General features: G+C 37.1%; 1 protein-coding gene and 1 long non-coding RNA gene across 6 annotated transcripts in view; one reads left to right on the top strand and one right to left on the bottom strand.

Annotated features, from left to right (window-relative positions):
* ANKS1B (ankyrin repeat and sterile alpha motif domain containing 1B) overlaps positions 1-23,772 on the top strand; it is a 1,161,043-nt gene that overhangs the window by 501,889 nt on the left and 635,382 nt on the right. The gene's annotated exons all lie outside the window — the stretch shown is intronic.
* Positions 3,984-22,361, bottom strand: LOC129649218 (uncharacterized). Its single transcript, XR_008713023.1, has 4 exons — positions 22,313-22,361; positions 7,823-7,880; positions 5,680-5,865; positions 3,984-4,164 (listed from the first exon to the last, which is right to left on the bottom strand). It is a non-coding gene; the product is annotated as an uncharacterized LOC129649218 (long non-coding RNA).

A 23,772-nucleotide genomic window follows, 5' to 3' on the forward strand; every position in this document is an offset into this window, starting at 1 on the left:
ACAGGAATTATTACATTATCTTACAATTTCCATGGCTCAGGGATTCAGGACAGTCTTTGCAGGTTGGCATCGTGTCAAGATCCTTTATGCAGTTGTAGTCAGATGGTGGCTAGAGTTCAAACAGTGTAGATATGTAGAACATTTCTTTATTTTAGGGAGCCCCTGGGCTTCTTCATTAGGTCTCCCTGTATGAGCTATCTTGAAGATTCCTCAAAGCTTTTTGGTCTTAGAGCATTTGAACTACTTGTTTTGGTGATACAGGGCTCCATTTCTTGTGTTCCAGTTGCAAGGTGTATGTAGCATTGCTTTTCTGACTTAGCCACAGAAGTCAAAGAGTATCACTTTCACCACACTGTATTTGTTACAAGAGAGTGACACAAACCCAGATCAATGGAAAGGAAATTGGACTCTACTTCATAATGGGGGAGTGATGAGATTCTGGATGAACATATGGATTGAGATGTGGTTATGGCTATCTCTATAAAACAGCCTTCTACAGTTCCTCCTCCAGCCTAGTAATTCACATCCCTCCCATAGGCAAAATATGCTGACCTCTTCTTAAGATCCCTCAGAAGTTTCATTTCATTCAGCATTGGTTTCAGGCTTGAAGTTTACCATCTAAATTTAGTTCAGGTGCAAATATCATATAATAACACTTATACGTGGAATCTAAAAATAAAAATGATACAAATGAACTTATATTCAAAACACAAATAGACAAATAGACCCACAGACATAGAAAACAAACTTATGGTTACCAAAGGGGAAAGCCAGGAGAGGGATAAATTGGGTGTTTGGGATTCATATATATATACTACTATGTATAAAACAGATAACCAACAAGGACCTACTGCATAGGACAGGGGACTATACTCAATATTTTGTAATAACCTATTTAGGAAAAAAAATATGAAAAAGAATATATATATATGTATGTGTGTGTGTATATATATATATATATATATACACACATATATATATGTATGATTATAACTGAATCACTTTGCTATTACCTGAAACCAACACAACATTGTAAATCAGCTCTACTCCAATAAAAAAGACTGAGCTACTCAGCAAAATTTCACTACTAAGTTTGCAGGAATAAATTATGATTTCTTCTTAGGCTTTTATGTAATTAAATTTGTTGCTAACATTTCTGCACAAATTGTGAATACCATATTAAATTTTTCATAAATGTGGGAAAAATAATTAATTAATTAGTTAAGTCCAGGTAGTTTATTCTCCTTAGTAAGGTGCCTTAAGCAAAGCATTTGAGTACTACTCCTCTACTCCTCTTGGTTTGGAATCCTGTGAATTAATGAGACAGATTATCCACTACCCACAAATTCATACTAAAATGATTGCACAAGTATCAGCTAACCATAATAGACACTTCGATTTAAGATAAAGATGGCAAAGTATAGGCACAGAGCAGCTATCAGTCCACAGATATTCTGAATTCCAGCCAGGTCCATGTTGCTGGATCTGTGAGTAGGGCCCAGTTCTAACTCTGAAAGTTGTTCTCCATGGCTTGGCTCTTCCCTCTGGGGTTTTATCCTCTCTGAGTCATCCTTCCTTTTTATAATAAGTGACTCAGATATAAAGCTAGATAATATCAGTCTGATTTCTGTCAACAGTATGACAGTAGAACAATGAAAGATTTCCTTTCATTCTGTTCTATTTTTGTCCCAGTGTTTCCACCAATACAATTCTTTAAAACTTTGTGGATTTTCTATGAATCTCATTGAGTTTCATTCTGCCAGACAAACCTACAGTTACAGATCTGTTCAATATTATCCATTTTCTACTTTGGATTACCTGTGAGTCTGCTGAGGGCAACCACTCTTAAGATACTTAGAAGCCCTATATTGTCCAACAAAGAGGACCTGCAAGGCAAGCCTTTAGGATCCTTAGAGAGCCTTTGTATGTTTGGCATCACTGACTCGATGGACGTTAGTCTGAGTGAACTCCGGGCGTTGGTGAGGGACAGGGAGGCCTGGCATGCTGCAATTCATGGGGTCGCAAAGAGTCAGACACAACTGAGCGACTGATCTGATCTGATCTGATCTGATGAGGTATAGCCTTGGATCTTTCTGAAGTCTTCTCAAATGATCTCACAGTCCCATACTGGATTTGATCTTTGGCTTGAGGCTCTTTCTTTCTTTTTTTATTATTATTATTTTTACTTTATTGTATTGGTTTTGCCATACATCAACATGCATCCGCCACGGGTGTACACGTGTTCCTCATCCTGAACCCCCCTCCCATCTCCCTCCGCATACTATCCTTCTGGGTCATCCCAGTGCACCAGCCCCAAGCTTCCTGTATCCTGCATTGAACCTGGACTAGCGTAATGAGAGAATTGTTTGCTATCCGAGAGACTGGGAATGGCCTCTCCATGTTCCATTGTATAAACGGAAGTTACACTGCTTTTTCTAACCTAGCTAGGGAAGTCTTATTCTATCACTGTAAGCCAGTCACAAACTTGTCCCAATTTAAGGGGACTAAAAATAGATTGTACTTCTTAATGGGAGCATTGCAAGATCCTAGAAGAACATATGAATTGGGGAATATCATTGTAACCATTTTTGGAAAATACAGTCTATCTCAAAACATCACTGTAATATGATGAAACATTTTAAAACAAAGTTACTAGTACTTAAACATGCAAATAAAAGTAATTACCTTGGGAAGATACTTGCTTTTTCCTAAAAGTTTGCCTTTGTGTAAATAATTTTTAACTTAACCATTGGAGTTGCTTTAGAAAATATTGAAAAGATTTATTATGGCTGTATACTGTATACTACTATAACTATTTGTTGACAAAGAACGTGTTTATGATGTCTTAATTATATTTGAACTATTTAAGTTTCCAGACTCTGGAAATTTTACTGATGCTCTCTTTGGATCCCAGGGAACAGGACAGTCTATTTTCCTCAAGTGTTTCTTTGAAAACTACCAGCCATGCCAAAGCCAGAGTATAATTGAAAATATACTTTTAGAGTGATATCCTAAAGAACAATGACGAAGTGTCTCAATCATTCACCATTTCAATTAAGTCAAAGTTAAATACAGATATATGTGTGGGTGGTGTGTATGAGGTGAAGGATGTCTTAGACTAAAGGAACATGTAAATTTCTTTCATCAAAACAGTCTCCATGATTTGATCACCTAACACAAAGCTGGACTGGATTTCAGGAGTATGTTTCCTGGACAAACTGCAATGAGCTAGTGTGTGACTTCCTTAAAGCCTTTACAACTTCATTTTAATTTTATGAAAAGTTAATTTTTGTCATCAAGAAATATTTGTTGTATATCTTCTATTTACAAGGCACCCTTGTTCAGTTAAGTATTGAAGCAATTTTTAATCCTGGCATGACTCATTGTAGAAGAGTAGCACTTGGACCATGCAATTTACTTTTGTGGAGAGTATTTCTAAGATTATACACTGGAGCTGAACTCTCAGGTGACTTACTTCTGAGAGGTCCTGTTACTAATACACTTGCAAGTACAAAGCAATAATCAGAATTCCTCTTCTCAGTAGATTTCCCTAACAAAATATTTTGAGTTTTTTATCTCTTACTCTTTCCACAGACCCCCAAATAAAATCACTGCCTGAAAATCCCCAAAGTGAACTTGGAATTAAAAAGACTATACAACTCCCCTTCAGAACAACCATTTATTTGTGGTTAAAAGCTATACTCACTTGAGAGTGCACCAGAATCCAGGAGGAAAGCACATAAAATTCCCAGATTGTTGAATTTTATGCTAAGAGATTTAAATCAGCATTTTAAATGTCATTCTACTTATGCAATTATTTTTTCAGAGTCTCAAAGTTTGGGATGAGCTTGTTTTTTTTTTCATATGCATTAAGATCTGATGAATGGCTGAGGTCATTCATCAGATCTTAATACATACTAAAAACTTTTTCAAAAAAGAAAAATTTTCTATTAAGTAAAATACCAAAGTTCAGAAGTTTATTTTTGTACGGAAAGTGGTTTGACAATCAGGGTATTCATCTGTCATTTCTCTAATTCTGTGGTTGACAGCATACAAAATTTCTTCATTTAAGTTTGTCTTTAGTTGTATTTCTTATATTAGTTCCATGTGACAGTATTCCATATTCTAGTTCTTCATTTTCTTGGTATCTTTTACTGCTAACACCTAAGGATTTAGAGGAAGAGAATGAAATCAAGTTTCTCTTCTTATGCCATAGCATTTATTCAGTTTTATGTCTCCTAACTATACCTCTCCTCAGCAGTCACATATGAAAAACAGCATTTTCTAGCCATTTTACTGAAAATAATTCCAAAGTTCAAAGAGTTAACCACAAAGTTCATCTTGGTCCCATTTAGGAGCTATCATATTTAAAGCTTAGTTTATTTACCTTTGAGTTTTAGTTCATTTGACCTTTGTAAAACAAAGTAATTGTAAATGTGATTATTCACTATTTTGGGAAATTGTCATTTAGGATTTAGGAATTATGGCATACTTACTATTACTTACTATTAATAACAATAATCTCTTTTACTGAGTTTTTATTGTGGATGAATCACCAAGTTAAGTGCATTGTGTTCTCTCACCTTTCCAAGAATCCTAGGAGGTAGACCATACCAAAATCAACATTTCATGCTGTAGGCCTGAGTTTAGCACAACACTGTAAATCAATTATACCCCAACACAAGTTGTTTTTTTTTTTTTTTTAGATCAACATTTCACAGTTCAGGAAACTTTCCCAGGTCAATGGTAAGAAGTGGCAGATCTGATTGTTGAGCTTAGATTTGTCAGGTTCCAAACCAGTGCCCTTAAACACAACAAAATACACCAGTGGTTCTCACCTGGGGGTGATCTTGCCCTCCCCAGCAGGGACATTTGGCAATAGAACATATTGCTAATAGTATCTAGTAGATACAGATCAGGGATGCTGAAAAACATCCTACAATGCACAAGACAACCATCCACAGCAAAGAATTATCCAGCTCAAAATGTCGATAGTGTAAAGACTGACAAACCCTGATTGACCCAAACATTTTCTATATCAGCTAATGGATTATCCTGAATCTAACTTTGTTTACCATGCAGTCTTCAAGATAGAGCCTATCCAAATTTATAGACTCCAGGTGAACTTGAATTTATTGACTCTGGAAAATATTGTGAAGTGGCTGTCCTTATTGTCTGACAACAGAAAATATACTTACAAAAGTTTACAAATATTTGAGCTGCAATTTAATCAAAGACAAGAAGCCAAGTTGTGTTTAATTTACATTTAGAGCCCATAAATAACAAAATGTAACATATCAGAAAGACAAAGAAGGTGTGTGAATTTATATCTTTTAAGATGGAGTTAAGAAAAGCTTCCATTGCTATAATTTGTTAAGCTAGAAAAGCACTTTTTCCCCATTGATTTATGTATTTCCAAGGACCCTTATACTTGTGTAAATCATATGATAAGTTCTAGATATTCCAACAAAAAGTCTCAATCAACATTTTCTTTGAACTAAAACAACCCAGTCCAAGTCAGAATTACTAGCACAGAAAGGATGTAAAGAACTGGCAGCATTATGTACACCCGAAGCCCTCACCAAGCCCACTGGTTCGTGTCACTGGCGTTTTGTATCATCGGACTTTCGCAGTGAAGGAAATAGTGGATTCATTCACATTCCGGCTTAGTTTTCTTACCTCAAAGAGGACCAGAGGCCTAGACAATTTCTGGACCAACTCCTTCTTTCTCCACTAGGTTGTAGAAAGTCTCCATTCTTTAATCCAGTCCATCTACCCTTTATCAAAGCTACAGTTTTCCTTCTAAGTTCTCTGGGTCACTAAAGAGACTTAGGTCCTTAGTCTAGATGTATCAGAGTTGTAACACTGTAAGCAAAAGACATCAGGAGGATCAAAAAGCAAAGTTTCAAAAAGAGCAAATAGGGCTATCTAGGGAGCAGAGACAGGGTGCTGATATCCACGGTAGCTGATGACAAGGTCTCTTCAAAACACTATTGTAGAGATCAATCAATTTGAAAATGTTTTAATCTATGTGTCCCTCAATTAAAGATTTGTGAATCTTTCCATGGAGTATCTGATTTGTCTGGGTTGGCCAGGGGAGGACATAGCACTGTGGTTGAGTCTCACTCATACAGTAGGGAAGGGATAGTTTCTCAGAGAAAAGTCATGATGTTGTTACCAGATGAAGATGGATTCTATATATAATATAGTACAATTTGCTATATATAATATAGCAAAAATATAATAGTAGGTATCCCCTATATTCCTACTTATTATTTTCCTCTCCCAATTATCTTGAAATGCTGAGAAATATATTTATGTATCTTCCAATTTCCATACTGTACCTCTTGATGCCTGTACTAATTCCTTACTATCACATGCATATAATGGCCTATCCTGCCCTCCCCTTAAGTAACCCCGTACTTCCTTTCCACACTAGTAGGAAAGCACACTACCACCTCCTCTTGGAAATCCAAGGATATGAATTGGACATATGTAAAACCTGCAAAATGAGGATGAGGCTATACCTGAAGTTTACTAATTGTCCTCCAAGATATATTGAGAAGGTGGTTTTCACACCATGTTTCACGGTACTTCAGAATTCAACGCTGTATCTATAAGGATTGTATTGGCTTTCAATACAGGCCCTTAAAGTTATATCCTTGACTGATTTCAATATTACCTGGAAATTAGGGAATTAAAGCAGGAAAGAGGGCAGCCCTGCATAACCATAGAAGGCTCACATCATGAAGGAATGCAGACATTCAAATATTCTGATGAAGCATGATTCTTATTTCAAAATAACCACTAAAATGGAAAACAACAACTAAAGGAAATGATGGTACATCTGAAACTCCAGCCATGGTACCAGCAGAGAGAGGTAAAAACCCGAGAAAGCCTGACACAGTGTGCTTTTGCAGTAATGTCTTATCCAGAGCAAAAATGGTCACATATAAAAATAATGTGAATGTATGTATGCATGTAGGGATGAAGTAGAGAAGGAAAGTAACATGTAGCAATTTTTCCATGGATGGTAAAACTCTGTTTAACAGCCTTGTTTAGGATTTGAAATGATGGGAAAACATATCACAAAATACCATTTACAAAGAAAGGAATTTTAAAAAGTAGAGATAGTAATGAAACATTTTCTCTATATAAACATCTTATTCTTCACTGAAATCACAAACAGCTGCGGAATATTCCAACTAATTACAACTGAATCATAAGAAACACAGCATGATAACAACCCTAAGTGGGATCAGTATGGTGCAAGTTGATTTTAAATCATCAAGTCCTATGTAATTCAGGTTTTATTCACACGTGGGTCATCAATTGTAAAGAAATAATACTGGCGTTAATTTGGGTCATTTGCTAATGTAGCTAAATGTTTTTAGCACTGCAGAATATTTTAAGCATTAGTAAAGCATTATTAATTGAGATGCCACTTATTAAGAATTTATGATTATTATATACTGGTGGAATTTACTTTTGCATTATCAGTGGAAATGGAAAATATTTTTCAGAGAAAATTTTGTTCTCTTAAAGTGTTTTTGTTCTTCAGTCCCAAAGTCATGTCTGACTCTGTGACCCCAGGGACTGCAGCACACCAGACTTCCCCATCCTTCACTACCTCCCAGAGTTTGCTCAAATTCATGTCCATTGAGTCAGTGATGCTGTCTAACCATCTCATCCCCTGCTAGGGCTATTTTCAGGCACCAATTTAGCAGCAAAGATCTGTTCTCTGTGTAAGAAATTATAAAACTGAAGATTTTGGAGGGTCATTGCAGATGAGGGAGTATACCAGAAGTGTAAATTTACTTACCTAATAAATGGGCTAGTAAGTCAAGTGTCCAGGACTTCCTATGAGTCCAATTCTTGTACTAGATAGAGAGACAATACACAGTACAAAATGTTACCTTGTGCACATATGTTGCCTAGAGAAGGACAAATAGAATTAAAAGCTGGAAAACAAGCCAAAGTCCCATATAACTAAGAAGTAGATTAGAATATAAAGGCTCTAAATGCCAAACAGAGTGAACTGACTCTGAAAACGAGCTGTACTTTCACAAAGAATAACTTCATCCACCTTCTGGTTTTCCCTGGAATCCAAAACAGGAATTCCAAAGTGTGGAGATGATAGAGGATTTTGATGCACAGTTTGTCCTTATCACTTAGAATCTTCTTTTTCACTTTAACTTCAGTAGCGTGCATCTAAGTACTTTTAAGTCTCTTCTTCAACCTTAGACTTAGTTATATTCCAATACTTAAGTTATTTCAATGTATATCCCCTCCAAGATACTGATAGATTACAGTTATTTTTAAAAGGCACTAAAATTTTATGAGTCTGTGATATCTTACCGATAGTTTTAACAGGTAATTAAATTCCAGATCTGTGAAATTTTCAACTAGTCAATTAAAGTAATATTTCCTTTTCACCCTGAAACTAGTGTGTGATGGGGCCAGATACTTATTAACAAACCATGAAGTTCCTCTCAGAGGGCAAAAACTTTCTGGAACTGAGAAAGTGATCTGTAACTAGGTAATTTTAAAAGAATTTGTTGACTATCTGCTGCTTGTCTTTTAAAGAGATTCTCAGGACTCATTTGGATCTATTGGCCTTCCTAGGTTTCTGTCTAGTTTTTTTTTTTATATCCTTTACTTGACTCTCAGCCTAAATCCTTCTTGTGAATGTACTCCTCAGTGACAATTGCTCCCCCTCTGATTTCCTGGTTGTCCCCATCACATGTACCATAAACCATAACAGAAATAGCTGAGGTAGACTCTCCCCTGCCAACATTACCACTTGCACTACCTATTTCTCTTAAGTCATGACCAAATGCTCTAGATCCATAGATCTCAGTCTACTTGGCTGCATTGTCAGCACCAAAATCTGAAACAGCTCCCCAGAGCCTTTTTGGCTCTAGAAGGTAAATCCAATGCCACCCTCACATCTCTGTCTCAGCTGCCTCAGACTAAGTAGTTTTTTGTGCTTCTGTAGTCTAAGGACAGATTAATCCCTACACACACATGTTCTTTGTGTTCAGCCATATCCTATCCTATATTCACACTGTATCTTAACTACATTTTTATTACAAAAAGTTTCAAACAGAAAAGTAGAAAAAATATGCAATTGAACAGGTGCCCACTACCCAACAACCTATAATCAACAGTTTGCCATTTGCCATATTTGCTTTATTTGTCAGCTATCTATCATCCATTCATCTTCCTACCTATTTTGCTGAATCATTTGCAAATGAATTTTAGGTATGTTACTCCTAAATATTTCACTATACATATAGAAAAAGGACATTCTGCTACAGAAGCACAACATTATTTCACACCTAGGAGAATTAATGATAATATCTTATTGATATTTAATCCATTTATCTAACCTATCAATCTATCTAATTTACCCATTTTCCCCCAAAATGCCCATGCAGCTGCTTTTTTTGAGCCAGGGTTTAATCAAAATTTATATATTTCATTTGATTGTTATATGACTTTAATTTCTTTTGGCCTAGAGAAGTCTTCCAACATCACTTTCTTCCCCATGATATTGACTGCTTTATGAGATTAAATAAAATAGCCCACATTCTGTATTGTGTCTGATTTCTTTCTTATTGGGTTTTTAACTTGTTGCTTTACACTCAGTATTCCTTATAACCTGGAAGTTAGATCTGAACTCTTGGTTATATTCAGGTTATGTATTTTTTACAGGAATGTTTTATAGGTGATTCTGAGCACCTTATAACACATCACATCAGAAGGCATACAATATTGGATTTCCCCTCTGTTGGTCACAGAAATTCAACCTCTTTTGGGGGGTCACCACCAGATCTTGCCACTGTTAAAGCTTATTTTTTCCCTTTGCAGTTAGTGAGTGAATTGTGGTGTGAGTGAACATGGGGAATAACATCATGAATTTCCCAATGGCCTTTCACATAAGAGTTTATCATTCTTTGATAATCCTTTAAGGGAGTAATCATTTCATTGGGGTTGCAAAATTGTGATTCTTTTATAATATTATTTCTTGTACATTTATTGGTTGTTAATCTTCTATAAAGAGCTTTCTATAATAAAGTGGGTATGGGCAACAGCTTCTCCCCCAAAGGCAAAGAAATTCTTAATTATTTTTAACTATCAACTTTTAAAGTAAAAAGTTTATAATAAAGTAAAAATTGGTAATTAATATTAATTATTAATTAATGGTAATATTAATTACCTCTAGTAATGGCAAATAAGTACCCCTCTCATTTTTTTCTTTCTCAAAGAACTACTGTGGAATTTTGAATTTTTATATATTTAGTGTTTTCAATCAATGATAGTGGGTATGGGTGTTTCTAATTAAAATTTTTTTTATATTTGTATCTCTTTTATAATGAAAATTTTGGTTTCTAAGATATTTACTGATTTATCCTATCATATAAAATAGGTTCTAAATTTTAATACCAATTATGTAACAATAAAACTATTGACAGAAATTTAAGGTTTATTTGAAATGCTTTCATTCTTGGGATATATTCTAAGATAGTGTTTAAAATATAATAAGAATACTTGTATCAAAAGTCACTTGAAATTATTTTCTCTTTGAGTTGTATTACTAACTTAAAGTAGAGTTTGGTTTCTTTCGGTTTCTTTTCAATGTTAAGGTTAACTGTTCCTATTTTTAAAATCCTTTAATATGTTAGATATTTGCATAGTTCAAAAGTCAAAATTACATAAAAAAGAAAGATATACTCAGAATATTTTTGCTTCCATCTACCTCCTACTTCACTCTTCCCATTCATCTGCTATTTTACCATTTTTAAGAGTTTTCTTTTTGCAATGCACACACACACTGTTCTGCATCTTGCTTTTTCCACTTAATACATCCTGTTCGAATCACATCTCTTTTAAGTCTCCTGCATCTGCAGGCAATTTCTTTACCACTAACACCGCCTGGGAAGCCCGATACATCCTGAACATTATTTCAAATCAACACATAGAGGTAGTCTTCATTTCCTTCAAGGCCTGCAGAAGTCTTTATTGGGTGTAGGTGTCATAGTTTATTCCACCATCCCTGTTGGTGGACATCTGAATTACTTTTAACCTTCTGCTGATTCAAAAAAACAACAACAACAAAAAAAACCCTTAAATAACCTTGTGCATATGTTGTTTTGTACTTGTGAAGTTATGTCTCTTTTGGAAGGTCTCTGGAAGTGAGGTTCTTAGGTCAAAGGAAAATGTGAGGTTAATTTCTTAAAGTTATTGTCAAATTCCCATTCAGAAGGGTTTTTCCATTTTGCTCCTATTAGTAATGTCTGCCTCACCAAGTTGTTTCAAATATGGATATGTGCCAATTTGATAATTCAGAAATATCTCAGTATAGTTTTAATATGCATTTTTCTTATTATTGGTGAGGTTAAGGATCTTTCCATGTGTTCAGTAGCATTTGTTTCTCTTTATATCAACTGTCCATGTCTTTCACCCCACGTTCTATTGGGGATTTGAACTTCACTGTTTCAAGATCTTTCTTTCACTGTTTTAGGATCCTTTTTATTAGAACAGAGTAGTGGTTCTCAGTTGGGAATGATTTTGCCTCTTGCCTGGCTTCCTTCCCTAAGACAATTGGCAATGTCTAGAAGAATTTTTGAATGTCATACCTAGAAAGGGTTTCTACTGGCATCTAGCTGGAAAGGCCAAAGATGCTGCTAAATATTCTACAATGCATGGAGCAGGCCCCACAGTAAAGAATTATCTAGCCCCAAATGTCAAAGATGCTGAGGTAGAGAAACATTGAATAAGACCTTTGTGATTTAGGTTGTAACCATTTTCTCCTGATTTGTCCTTTGATTTTGCTTATGTCATTTTCTTTTCTTTTTTAAGTAGTTCCATTTCTCACTGTTTTTGTTGTTGCTAAATTGTGTCCGATTCTTTGTGACCCCATGGACTGCAGCCTGGCAGCTCCTCTGTCCATGGGATTTCCCAGGCAAGAATAATAGAGTGAGTTGCCATTTTCTTCTCCAGGGGCTCTTCCTGAACCAGGGATCAAACCCATGTCTCCTGCATTGGCAGGTGGATTCTTTACCACTGAGCCACTAGGGAAGGCCTCCATTTCTCACTACTTACTCGCATTCTTCTGATTTAAAATCATAGTTAGAAAGGCTCTCCAGCTCTCAGATTAAAGTATAATTCACTAATTTTTTTCTAGAACTTATGTAGTTTTGTATTTTACATTTATATAAAATTGATCTTGGAATTAATCTTGAGGTAAGTGTGAGCTAAGATTCATTTTTTTGCTTTACCTAAATGCCTCTCAAGCTGAACCAATATTATCTATGCTAAAGGTCATCTTTTTCCCAAGTGGTTTGAAATGCCAACTTTATCATATTCTCAGTTTCCATATATATCTGAGTCTATTTATGGTTTTTCTATTTGTTTCATTGTCCTATCTATTCATGAACCAATACCACACTATTTTATTTATAGAGGCTTTACAACAGAGGGAATATGAAGTGGAGGATTAGTTATACGGATGATGGGCTATTAGAGAGGCAAAATGGGGGCAGTGAGGTGACTTAGAGACTAGCAAAAACAGGAAGCCCTTGTCTAAGGAACAAAAGGAGATGGTGATGTTATTGGAGCTCAAGGGCCAGCAAAACCATAAATATCATGAAACATGGAAAAGAAGCAGTCACCAATGAGATGCTTTCCAAGGCAGAAAAAGAGAAAAATACCCATGTCTTCTCCCTACTTAACACTTTCCAGTCACACACAAGAGCTTCTCATTGGCTGTACAAGCCCACACTGAAACCAGCTGATTTAGAATCCTGGGGAAACACAGCCTACAGAAGTCAGCCATGAGATACAAAGAGGAGCAGAAGAACAAGGGTGGAATCTGAGGGCAGATGGGTCCTGGTCCAGCAATACTGGCTGTATTTTTCAGGGGCCACTCTGTTGATATGCAAAGAACTTTTTAAATTGTTTGGGGTTTGTTTTTTTCGATTTTTGTTGTGGCCTTTTGTTCCTTTTTAATACATTTTTTGCTTTGATATGACTGATTTTAAATAATTTCTCTTTCCCCCTTTGTATCCAAACCTCCAATGAACACCTAAACTACCTAGAGTGCCACCCTCTCTGACAGGAGAGGTATCTGATAGAGACCACCACCTCCAGTCTTACCCACTAAGTCCTTTCTTCCAGATCTCCAGTATTTAGCATTCTGCTTCACCAGATCTTAGGCTGTTCTGAATGTTTTCTCACTTTGAATTGGATCAAGTTCAACCCTTAGACCTAGGCAAGAGTGTCTCTCGCCTCAGACTCTGTGCCTTAAGGGGCCCCAAGATTTAAGGTACCTGCTTCAAATTTTTTTCTAAGGTCCTTCTCTTGTCTGACAGTGCCTGACAATCCTGTCTGGGCCTGGTTCCCTGAATCCAGACCAGGATCTGCATGGCCCATTGTCCCCACTGCTTGCCTCTGAGGCCCCCAGTAACTCTCTGCACACAGAATCATCCAATGCCCCCCACGTGCTCTGGCAGTTATACTTCTGGGTTACCCCAGGGCCTTCTGGCCTGTCCCAGTTCTAACTGGGTAGCCTGGTGAGTGGATCATTCCTGCTGGCTACCACAGTGTTTCTTTTGGGATTGCATGAAACTGGCTCCTAACATGCTGATTTGGGTAATTCTCACTTGTGTCAGACACAGGAGGACCTCAGGGATGTGGGCTATCAACCATCAGTCATTGACCCTTGAGCTTGAGCTGTGGACCTGTGCATAATCATTTCTCACTGACTCATGCTTGACCTTTGTGATGACTGCAGTCTCTAGCACTTAGGGCCTGCAGGGACTGCAAGAGGCATCTTAATGCTGTGCACTCCCAGCCACTGGCACCCAGAATGCTCACCCCACTCCTCAGCAAGGTCTATGCCACATGTCAGGTAATCCTCCACAGCTGACTATGCTGCTCTCTTCTGAGACCACTCAAGACTCTTGCTTACCATTGTCAGTGGGCCCTTCTGATTCATTTTGTTCAGCTGATGCAGTGGTACTGTGCTCCCCAGGGTCAAGTCTGTGCTGTTCTTAGTCACTCAGTCATGTACGACTCTTTGTGACCCCATGGACGTAGGCCTCCAGGCTTCTCTGTCCATGAGGATTCTCCAGGCAAGAATCCTGGAGTGAGTTGTCATGCCCTCCTCCAGGAGATCTTCCCAATCCAGATATCAAACCCAGGTCTCCTGCATTGCAGGTGAATTCTTTACTGTCTGAGCTACTAGGGAAGCCCAAGAATGTTGGAGTGGGTAGCCTATCCCTTCTCCATGAGATCTTCCCGACCCAGGAATAAAACTGGAGTCTCTTGCATTACAGGGAGATTCTTTACAGTGGTAGTATAAAATTTGCTCAGAATGGCATGTATGACAATAAAGAACATGAAGATATAGTTCCTGGATCTGAACAGGAAGAGGCAATGAGAGCAAGTTGTACAATAAAAAATATGTAAGTGCCTTTTCTCTACCCATTGTTCTAAATCTTCATTGATAAATCACTGTATTTCACTAGGTGTGTGAATTGTGTGATACACTTAAATCAAAATCTTTATAGACAACAGTCCCACAAAATAAACTATTTGCCCAGTATCTCATACCCAGGATGGTCCTGGTTAGACCTTCTTCTTTCGGAGGAATGCTTATTGGTACCTTGTATGTTACCACTTTGGGAAACCTACTTCACTGTTCTCTTCAGTGTGCAATTTTCCTTTTCTCCTCACTAGGCTGAGGGCTGAGGAGTCAGTTTTTTCGGTTTCAGATTATTATTTTTCCCACTTATATGTAAATCTATTCTGGTGTCCAAATTATGCTGTGGGCTGAGTTATGGTGATTTTATTTGCTGTACTTGGTTTGATCTGAAAGGCTTGCTAAATAATTTTGGAGGGATTCCATTAGGCAGCTTATATTATCTCATGAGATAAATTCAAAGTAAATTCAGATTTTATGGGTCCTGGAGCTTATATAAATTTGGAGGCCCCCTTTAAGAAGAATGCTATATCAATAATTAGGTATAGCTGTTTGGAAAGTTTTGATGTCGATCAAGGGTCCTAAAAGCTTAAGCACCATGCGCTTTTTGGTAAATTTGCCTTTGCTGGAATAACCTTTCTTTAAAGAAATTCTCAGTGCAAAATGTTGTCTATTTCTTCTACATTTTACTGTGTTAAATTTCTTCTTCTTGAGAACTTCTATCTGTTATACAGTCTGTTATTTATTCTTCTTGACTTCATGTCATTTGTAAATTAGTATTTCATGTATGATTTAATTTGTCACTGTAAAATAATGAATAAGTCAGTTAAAGGTTACACTAAAAACATTTTATCGAAATATTTGTTGCCAAGGGAGATAATTCCATCCTTCCTTTCCTACCCAGTTTCTATCTTTCCTTTGCAGTCACCCTTCATACCCTGTCATAGTTATCTTCTTACTAAAAGTGATAATTGGAAAGTCTGCTAAAGATTTATTTATAAGCTAGGTCAAGGAATGTGTCCTTTATCTGCAACGGCTGTAATGAGGTGAGGAAAGATCCACTTAATTTTTGTAAAATACTTACTTTCTTAGGCAGATTTGTAACAATCTTCTAGGTTCTAAAAATTCTCAGACATCGCTGAGATTTACAATTTGATGCTAGTGAAATGGATGATTATTTAGTCTAAGACTAACCTACATCGGGTATGCATCTTACAATTCTCTTAATTTAGTAATCAAATATGAATAAAATAACAAGATTCCTTAGGAGTTCATTATTTTCATATCCTGGGGCCCCACTGCGATAAAATGTATTTTTTAGAGGTTATTGAACTCTTCAGGGGAAACAAAACATAGAAATTAGTAGATAAATTGATTGATTATATTAAAGTATGTGACTATAAAAATTATACTGAAGCTTGGTAGACAAAATATGTATTTGGAAATAAAATTCCAAAAACATCATAGGAGATAGTTTCATAAATATGTGATGTAATATATTAGAAGACCATGGTTAAAAAAAAACAAAAACCTCAGTTTATTGTTTAATTTCTGCTTCTAACTATGAAACTTTGAATATGATGCTTAGTATCAGTATCTATAGATATTAAACTTATGAGCCTAAAGGATTTTTTCATTTCTTCTGTTCATTAGGTTTAACACGGAGTGAATTATGAGTCATGGATACATTTTTTTTACTTTAGACATCTACCTTGGGCAAAATATTTTGTTACTTTCAGCCTCAGTTGCTTTGCTGCTGCTGCTGCTAAGTCGCTTCAGTCATGTCCAACTCTGTGCGACCCCAGAGACGGCAGCCCACCAGGCTCCCCCGTCCCTGGGATTCTCCAGGCAAGAACACTGGAGTGGGTTGCCATTTCCTTCTCCAATGCAGGAAAGTGAAAAGTGAAAGTGAAGTCACTCAGTCATGTCTGACTCTTGGCGACCCCATGGACTGCAGCCTACCAGGCTCCTCCGTCCATGGAATTTTCCAAGCAAGAATACTGGAGTGGGGTGCCATTGCCTTCTCTGTTCAGTTGCTTTACTGTAAAGGAAATTCCTACCTCATAGGGCTTGTGTGTGCAGATTAGATGAGGAAATATATCTAACATGTTTAACAGAAAGACTCCAGGTAATTAAAGTTCAACTAATGTTGGCAGCTATAATTGGATTATAGCTTGACACAATCTATAACAATTGTGTCAAGTCATTTCTGGGCATAGATAAAATCTCTAAGGCTATAGCTGCCATGAAATGCCCTCAACTTTTGAATGTGCCAATCAGTTTTAGCAATATGCCATTTCATTTCACTGAACAGTTCAATTAGTATCCTTGTGATGCTTTAGAATATGTCTATAGTGTTGTTGATTCTTCAGATTTTCTTCATAATTATGCTATATTTATAATATTCTCAGAAAATACCTGAGTATTAACTTCCCTACATAATATATGTTTTGCTTCCTTTCTTTCCTGGCATTAGGAATTACATAGATGATGTCTTGTATAGATATAGGTACTTAGTCATCTTCTTGACTAGATATGCAAATATAAAGGAAAGACAAAGGTAAAATATAGAACTCATAACTTAAAAGTAATTTTTCTTTTGAAATTAAATATAGTCAGATGGCTAGCGTCTCTCCTACTCCCAATGCTGTTATAAAGTATAAACAAATCACCAATCATTCCAATGATTATGTAATTTTAGAGATTTTTAATAATAAATTTCAGCCAGTTAATTAGAAAACACTATATAGGTATTCAAATTTGACCATTCAGATAGATGGAATTCACTGAGTCACACTAAAGCTAACTCATCAGCCAAAGAATGTTGACCATATCATGACAATAGTGCCAGATGACTGACCCCACAATTTCCATCTGTTTGTACCATTAACACTTACATTTTTAAACACATAATTCTGAGAAATAGCTTCAGATATATCTGTTCACTTTCCTACAAACATACCTTTCTTTCCTAAGTCTTACTTTGGCTGATACAGTACAATACCAGGCATCAAGGAGGGAACAAAAGCCCTGATAATAAGGAGTTGCTTAATAAAGCATTTGGAACTAAACTTTCAAAAATAGTTTCTTTTTATGAGTTTAATAAAAAAAGTACACTGAGTACTTGATTAGTCAGCTTTTGCTGTGACAACAAGCCACAAAACTGTAATGGCTTACACCAATGAAAACATTTCTTGCTCACAGGTTTGCAAGTTGGCTGAACTGGACAGGATGCGGGTGGGATTCAGCTGGGTTTGGTTCCGTTGCACTACTCTATGTGTCTTTGCACTCAGGGACCCAGACTTAAGAAGTACCACTATTGGGGGCATGCTTACTTATAGCTGAGAGCGTAATCTTAAGAGAGTGAGGAGAAGCACACAGTGCCTCTTGAAGCCTTTGTTTGGGTCACCACAGTGCTCTTTCCACCACATTCTATAGGTCAAAGCATGTCACATGGCCGAGCCCAAAGTCAATAGGGCAAAGACAGTCCACGGGGAAGCTATGCTGAAGGAAGACGTGAATAACTGTGAACAGATAATGCAATCTTTTATAAATGTGTATTATATATATATTTTATATATATATATGCACTATGTGCTTAGTCCTGCCTGACTCTGCAAACCTGTGGACAGTAGCCCACCAGCCATCTCTGTTCATGGGACTTTGCAGGTGAGAATAATGTAGTGGGTTGCCATTTCTTCCTCCAGAGTCTCTTCCTGACCCAGGGATTGAACTCGCATCTCCTATGTCTCCTGCATTGTAGGTGGACTTCTTACCCTATCATATTCAATCACTAAGTTGTGTCTGACTCTTTGCTACCCCATGGACTACAGCACACCAGGCTTCCCTGTCCTTCACTATCTCCAGGAGTTTGCTCAAACTCATGTCCATTGAGTCAGTGATGCCAACCAACAATCTCATCCTCTGTTGCCTCTTTCTCCTCCTACCCTCAAGCTTTCCCAGCATCAGGGTGTTTTCCAATGAGTTCGTTCTTCCCATTAGGTGGCTAGAGTTTTGGGAGTTTCAGCTTCAGCTTCAGCATCAGTCCTTCCAATGAATATTCATGGTTGATTTCCTTGAGGACTGACTGGTTTCATCTTGCTCTGCAAGGGACTCTCTAGAGTCTTCTCCAGCACCGCAGTTTAGAATAAGAATCAATTCTTTAGCACTCAGCCTTCTTTATAGTCCAACTGTCATATCTGTACATGCTACTGGAAAAACTATAGCTTTGACTAGACAGACCTTTGTCAGCAAAGGTCTATGCTTTTTAATATGCTATCTAGGTTGGTCATAGCTTTTCTTCCAAGGAGCAAGCGTCTTTTAATTTCATGGCTGCAGTCACCATCTGCAGTGATTTTAAAGCCTAAGAAAATAAAGTCTCTCACTGTTTCCATTGTTTCCCCTTCTATTTGCCATGAATTGATGGAACCAGTTTTTTGAATATTGAGTTTTAGGCCAGCTTTTTCACTCACCTCTTTCACACTCATCAAGAGGCTCTTTAGTTCCTCTTTGATTTCTGCCATAAGTTTGGTATCATCTGCATATCTGAGGTTGTTGATATTTCTCCCAGCAGTCTTGATTCCAGCTTGTGATTCATCCAGCCCAGTATTTTGCATGAGGTACTCTGCGTATAATTTAGATAATCAGGAGGACAATATGCAGCCTTGACATACTCCTTTCCCAATCTTGAACCAGTCTGTTGTTCCATGTCCAGTTCTATCTGTAGCTTCTTGACCTGTATATAGGTTTCTCAGGTAAGGTAGTCTGGTATTTCCAACCCTTGACAAATTTTCCACAGTTTGTTGTGATCCACACAGTCAAAGGCTTTAGTGTAGTCAATGAAACAGAAGTAGATGTTTTTCTGGAATTCCCTTGCTTTTTCTATGATCCAGCATATGTTGGCAATTTGATCTCTGGTTCCTTTTCCTTTTCTAAATCCATCTTGTACATCTGGAAGTTTTCAGTTCAGTTCAGTTGCTCAGTCGTGTCCAACTCTTTGTGAACCCATGAACTGCAGCACACCAGGCCTCCCTGTCTATCACCAACTCCCAGAGTCCACCCAAACCCATGTCCATTGAGTTGGTGATGCCATCCAACCATCTCATCCTCTGTCGTCCCCTTCTCCTCCTGCCCTCAATCTTTCCCAGCATCAGGGTCTTTTCAAATGAGTCAGCTCTTCACATCAGGTGGCCAAAGTATTGGAGTTTAAGCTTCAACATTAGTCCTTCCAATGAACACCAGGACTGATCTCCTTTAGGATGGACTGGTTGGATCTCCTTGCAGTCCAAGGGACTCTCTATAGTCTTCTCCAACACCACAGTTCAAAAGAATCAATTCTTCAGCACTCAGCTTTCTTTATAGTCCAACTCTTTGGTTCACATACTGCTAAAGCCTAGCTTGAAGGATTTTAAGCATTACTTTGCTAGCGTGTGAGATGAGCACAATTGTACAGTAGTGTAAACATGCTTTGGCATTTTCTTTCTTTGGGATTGAAATGAAAACTGACCTTTTCCAGTCCTGTGGCCATTGCTGAGTTTTCCAAAGTTGCTGACATATTAAGTGCAGCACTTTAACAGAATCATCTTTTATGATTTGAAATAGCTCAGCTGGAATTTCATCACCTCCACTAGCGTAGTTCATGGTAATACTTCCTAAGGCTCACTTGACTTCACACTCCAGGATGCCTGGCTCTAGGTGAGTGGCCTTGGTATTCTCTGGAATTCTGGCCAAGGGGGAAGCCCCAAAAAGTTGTTAGTCACTCAGTTATGTCCAACTCTTTGTGACCTCATGGACTGTAGCCAACCAGGCTCCTCCCTCCATGGAATTTTTCAGGAAATAATACTGCTTCGGGTAACCATTCCCTCTTCAGGGGACCTTCCTAACTCAGGGATTGTACTCCGGTCTCCTGCATTACAGGCAGATTCTTTACCATCTGAGCTACCAGGAAGCCTGGTCTTCTATACTACTTATATTAAATTCACCCCTAAATTCACACTCAAATCATTAGATGTTTTTATATGTAAGATAGTCATAGAATTTTAGCATTTTCGAGATGAAGGGACCTTGAAGAATCTGTAATCCTGTTACTTCATTTGACAGATAAAATACTGTGACTTAGAGATGTTAGATGACTGTTGCCTCTGATTAGATTATGTTAGTGGCAAAGATGGATATGAAACCCAGATTACCTTTCTTCACGAATAATGCATTGTGTCACTAACTGCTTAATTATTTAGCCTAGACTAGGTACTCTTCTGAGAAGTGAAAAAGAGTAGAAATTCTAATTCAGTGTTGAAAAATTAAGAGTTTACCATAACTATCTCCTCAGCCTAGAAAAATGTAATAGTTCAATTTTAGTTCTGCTAGAATTAATTGACTTACAGTAAACTGGATTTTACACAAAGGCCTACAAGTCAAAAATATGAAACATTCACACTTAACCAAAATCACTGAGAGAATAGAAGGATAAGACAGGATAAAGTACAATTAATACTTATATGACTATCAAGATAATAAATTAAACATAAAATAATTAAATGTGGTTTACTCTAAGATTAACTAATATACAGTAGTTCCCCTTTCCACAGGGGATTTGTTCCACGACCCCCAGTGGATGCCTTGGATAGTACCAAACCCTATACTTACTGTGATTTTTTTCCTATACATATTAATATACAAATATGATGAGGTTTAATTTATAAATTAGGCACAGTAAGAGATTAACAACAATAATAAATAATAAAACCATTATAACAATATACTCTAGCAAAGATTGTATGAATGTGGTCTGTCTCTCTAAAACCATCTTGTATAAATATAGACTTTTCCATCTAACTAAGTACTGATTACACACTGTGGCCATAATTTTTCCATTTTGAGATGCCACAGCAAAAGTAGCATGGATTTCTTTTCCTTTCTTCAGAACTTCCTGATTGGAAGATTTGTTCTTACCATAGATCTTAGCAATGTCAGCATATAATATTTTTTTCTTTCATTTTTAAGTCTGGAATCATCTTTTTCCCTAAAAGAGGTACTTTGCTGCTTCTCTTGACCACCTCCAAATTGCCAGCATCACTACTCCGGGATTTGGGGGCCACTATTAAGTATTAAGTAAGAGAAACTTGAACACGAGCAATACTGAGACAGTGGATCTGATAACTGAGTTGCCTACTAAGTGACTAATAGGGGGAATGTTGGACAATGATCCACGTCCCAAGTACAATGGAGCAGAATGGCGCAAGATTTCATCATGCTACTCTGACCTGTACACAATTTAAAATTTATGAATTATATGTTTCTGGAATTTCCCATTTAATATTGTAGGATTGAGGTTGATCACAGGTAACTGAAACCATGGAAATAGGAACTGTGGATAATGAAGGGACTATTTATTACCTGAAATAAATGCAGGCATACCTTGTTTTATTGCACTTTGCTTTGAGCTTTGCAAATACTGTTTTGTTTTTTTGTTTTTGTTTTTTTTTTTTACAAATTGAAAGTTTGCATTGAGCAAATATTTTGGCACCATTTTTCCAACAGCATTTGCTCATTTCATGTCTCTGTCACATTTTGGTAATTCTTACAATATTTTTAACTTTTTGTTATTATTATATTTCTTATGGTGTGATTACTGTGATCAGTGATCTCTGAAGCTTCTACTTAGATGATGGTTAGCATTTTTTTTAGCAATAAGGTATATTTTAATTAAAGTATGAATGGTTTTTAGACATAATGCTATTGCACACTTGCTAGATTGTGGTATAGTGTAAACATAACTTTTATGTTTTATATAAACTGGCAAACCAAAAAATTTGTATGACTTACTTTATTGCTGTGGTCTGGAAGCAAGTCCTCAATCTCTGTGGTGTGACTGTACATAAAAATCAAAGAATCAAAATTTAAAAACCAAAAAATCTATTAGATATTGACTGATTCTTGAAGAATTAATTTGATGGTGGGGGGGATATTTGGTCAAAGTGGTTAAGGACATCATGTTGTGCATTCTCCATCACATAAAGTGAATAGTGCCTTTGTGAAAGCAGTTTTCCAAGATAATATAAAATTGATTACATATAAGGAAATCATCTATTTAAAAACTGTTATTTTGTATCTCTTTTAATAGTAAGAAAATGTTTTTATAAACTTTAGGATTTCTATATAAATAGAAATTGTGTCATTTTGATAAGCTTAGTTTTTATACTCCTGGCACACTTCACCACAAATATTTTTTCCATCTGTTGAAAAGCAATTGTGATTTTATGAAAGTCACATATGAATCAAGTCATAGATCCTGGGGGATAGTGAGGAGTGCTAGATTGTCTATCTGTTGCATTCTAAGTTACATAAATATACTAAGAAAAGAAACATGTGAAAAGGGAAGTGAGCATGTATATTAAGGGTAGATATCAGACATAAAGAGCCTGGTGGGCTGCAGTCCATGGGGTTTCTAAGAGTCGGACACGACTGAGTGACTTCACTTTCACTTTCCACTTTCATGCATTGGAGAAGGAAATGGCAACCCACTCCAGTGTTCTTGCCTGGAGAATCCCATGGACGGAGAAGCCTGGTGGGCTGTAGTCCATGGGGTTGCACAGAGTCGGACACGACTGAAGCGACTTAGTAGTAGTAGTAGTATCAGGCATAAAAGTAAATTAGTTCAAGCCCCTGAATTGTAGAGGAAATGCATAAAATTGGATAACAGAGAGACATTTTACCCTTAGACTCAAAACAAAATAAGAAACTGGATCACCAAAACATCTTGAATGAATAAAAAATGAAATATATTTAAGAAAACTTTTAAAAAGAATAGAGATCAACTCACCTGCCTAATTCTTCTTCACACCTCACAACTTTTAGATTTTAATTTTCGTTTCATTTTCTTTGGCAAACTTTTCTTTCTTCCCCAAGTTTGTACAAGTAGCTGCTCATGCTGCTGCTGCTAAGTCGCTTCAGTCATGTCCAACTCTGTGCGACCCCATAGACGGCAGCCCAACAGGCTGCCCCGTCCCTGGGATTCTCCAGGCAAGAACACTGGAGTGGGTTGCCATTTCCTTCTCCAGTGCACGAAAGGGAAAAGTGAAAATGAAGTCGCTCAGTCATGTCCGACTCTTCACGTTCCCATGGACTGCAGCCTTCCAGGCTCCTCCGTCCATGGGATTTTTCCAGGCCAAGAGTACTGGAGTGGGGTGCCATTGCCTTCTCTGAGTAGCTGCTCATAGCACCCTGTATTTTCCCCATGACAGTCTATCTATAATATAATTTCTGCTTGCTTATCTTGTTCCATC

The sequence above is a fragment of the Bubalus kerabau genome, chromosome 1 (genome assembly GCF_029407905.1).
Source record: "Bubalus kerabau isolate K-KA32 ecotype Philippines breed swamp buffalo chromosome 1, PCC_UOA_SB_1v2, whole genome shotgun sequence".
NCBI classification, from domain to species: domain Eukaryota; kingdom Metazoa; phylum Chordata; class Mammalia; order Artiodactyla; family Bovidae; genus Bubalus; species Bubalus kerabau.